At 40.2% G+C, this 2,536-nt stretch overlaps 1 pseudogene; it reads right to left on the bottom strand.

The window, feature by feature from the left end:
• Positions 1–1,122: 1,122 nt before the first annotated feature.
• LOC112857929 (small ribosomal subunit protein eS4, X isoform-like) lies at positions 1,123–1,956 on the bottom strand (annotated as a pseudogene).
• Between the last annotated feature and the right edge of the window lie 580 nt (positions 1,957–2,536).

The following is a 2,536-nucleotide window of genomic DNA, read 5'->3' as shown; positions in this document are numbered from 1 at the left end:
TATTACTGGTTCAAGTTAATAACATACTTTTTCCAAAACTGCTAAGAATTTTATGTTAATTCCTTTGTATTCAAGTTAATTTAAAATGATTTTATCTTGAAAATTACCAACATCTATGGGATAACTGGAGGCAGCTCACTGGTCACGAACTAGGGTTGGTATTTTTATTTTAGGTTCTGTGTTGGCCAATATGTGACCTGTGTGCCATGCAGGGGATCACAGGAGCATTCGAATGATGCCTGTGTAATTCATTAATACTTCGTTCTGAAATGGTTTCAGAACTAATACTTAGTTCTGCAATGGCATTCTTCAATTCTTTGTTTTTTTATTCTAATTGTGCCATATTATCTTTTTTTAAAATGCTTATTTATTTTTGAGAGCGAGAGTATGAGCCAAAGAGGGGCAGAGAGAAGGAGAGGGAGAATTCCCAAGGAAGCTCTGTGCTGTCAGTGCACAAGCTCATGAACTTGTGGGACTCAGGCTCATGAACTGTGAGATCATGAACTGAGCTGAAATCAAGAGTCAGGTACTTAACTGACTGAACCACCCAGGCACCCCTATCTTTTTTTTATTTTTATTTTTATTAAAAAACTTCTTTTTCATGTTTGTTTATTCTGATAGAGAAAGAGAGCACAAGCGGGGGAGAGGCAGAGAGAGAGGGAGAGAGAGAATCCCAAGCAGTCTCTGCACTGCAGGGCTTGATCCCACGAACTGTGAGATCATGATCTGAGCTGAAATCAAGAGTCAGGCATTTAAGCAACTGAGCCACCCAGGTGCCCCGCCATATTATCTTTTTAAAAAATTGAAATATGGTTGACCCATAATGTGACATTTGTTTCAAGTATGTAACATAGTGATTCAACAACATCTATGTTATGCTATGCCTGTCACAAGTGTAGCCACAATCTGTCACCATTACAGTGCCATTGACTGTGTTCCTTATGCTGTGCCTTTTATCCCAATGACTTACTCATTCCATAACTAAAAGCCTGTGTCTTTCACTCTATTTCATCCATTTTGCCCACCCCCCCCCAACCTCTCCCCTTTGCCAAACATCAATTTGTTCTCCGTATTTATGGGTCTATTTGTGCCATCTAATCTTAAATTAAGTACAAAGACCCTTCAGGTCACATCACTAGAGATCATTTCACCTACTGTTCTGTTTGACTGCCAGTGTCTTGTCTGTCCTTCAGCAATGGTGAAGTGGATCCCTTTTCCTCAGGCAAGAGAAATCCATGTTTTGTTGCCTTTGCCAATAATGAAAATGTTGGAGAGTTGAGAGGCAAAGCTGTTGCCTCTGGCGTCTTTCACGGGAACAACACCGAAAGAACTAGGATGTAGGATGTCTCTCTTCATCGGTGGTCACACCAATTCTTTATATGTTAGCACCTCTGATCACTATATACAGGTCACCAGTGTCAAATTTGATGAAATCAGTAATCTGTCCAGTCTCCAAATCAATCTGAATAGTTTCATTTACTTTGGTGAGGAATCAGGGGGACAGTTGGTGTGAGCATCATGGGTCACCAGATGAGGGATTTCTTTTGTGCCCAGAAAGATCTTTCTTACTTCACACAACTTTTACTTGGCTTCCTAAGGTGTAATATAATGAACAGAAAAGGACCCTTGGTGTCACAGATGAGATGGGAATTCTCTTCAGTCTTGTCAATGCCCATGACATCTATTAAGCCAGTAAGGTAGGTTGTATCAGTTTGGACTTTGCCATCAACCTTATTGGACTGCTGCATGCAGATCTTCTTTATTTCCTCTCCTGTCAGAGCATACTTAAGTGTGTTCCTTGGAGAATGATGAGGAGAAGACATTCTCTCAGCTCATGGGGCCTGGTAGATGGATGAGCAACAAACACACTGATCAAATTATTAGCATCCACTGCTTTAGAACTGCTGCACACTTGAGATGCTTCTTGGGACCAGGAGCCATGGCTGTGGTAGCCATGAAAAGAACATTCTTCAGTTCTTAGCTTGTGTAAACTTTCTTTTAGTTCAGCTTGGTTCTTAAATCTATGTTGTTTTCTCAAAATGGTAGAAAGGGAAGAAATAATTCCTGATCATTAAGATCCTTTCAAAATGGAAAATTCAGGGGGCACCTGGGTGGCTCCGCGGTAGCATCTAACTACAGCTCAGGTCATGATCTCATAGTTCGTGAGTTTGAGCCTCGTGTGAGGCTCTGTGCTGACAGCTTGGAGCCTGGAGCCCACTTTGAATTCTGTATCTCCCTTTCTCCCTGCCCCTGCTCCACTCACACGCTTTCTCTCTCTCAACAATAAATATCAAAAAAATTTAAAAAAAACAAAATGGAAAATTCAAGAATTATCAATGTCTAAAGGTATAACCAGAAAAACAAATATACTATAAATGCAAACTTTTATTGCTCCATTCATCCTTTGTCCTTTCATAATGTGATCTTTTTTTTTTTTTAATTTTTAGTGTTTATTTATTTTTGAGATAGAGAGAGAGAGAGAGAGCGCAAGCATGAGAGGCAGAGGGGCAGAGAGAGGGAGACACAGAATGAGAAA

The sequence above is a fragment of the Puma concolor genome, chromosome E4, assembly GCF_028749965.1.
Source record: "Puma concolor isolate L17-30 chromosome E4, mPumCon1.1.hap2, whole genome shotgun sequence".
Lineage (NCBI taxonomy): Eukaryota > Metazoa > Chordata > Mammalia > Carnivora > Felidae > Puma > Puma concolor.
Note: the sequence above shows the minus strand (reverse complement) of the source record. Positions and strands in the feature narration are given on the sequence as shown.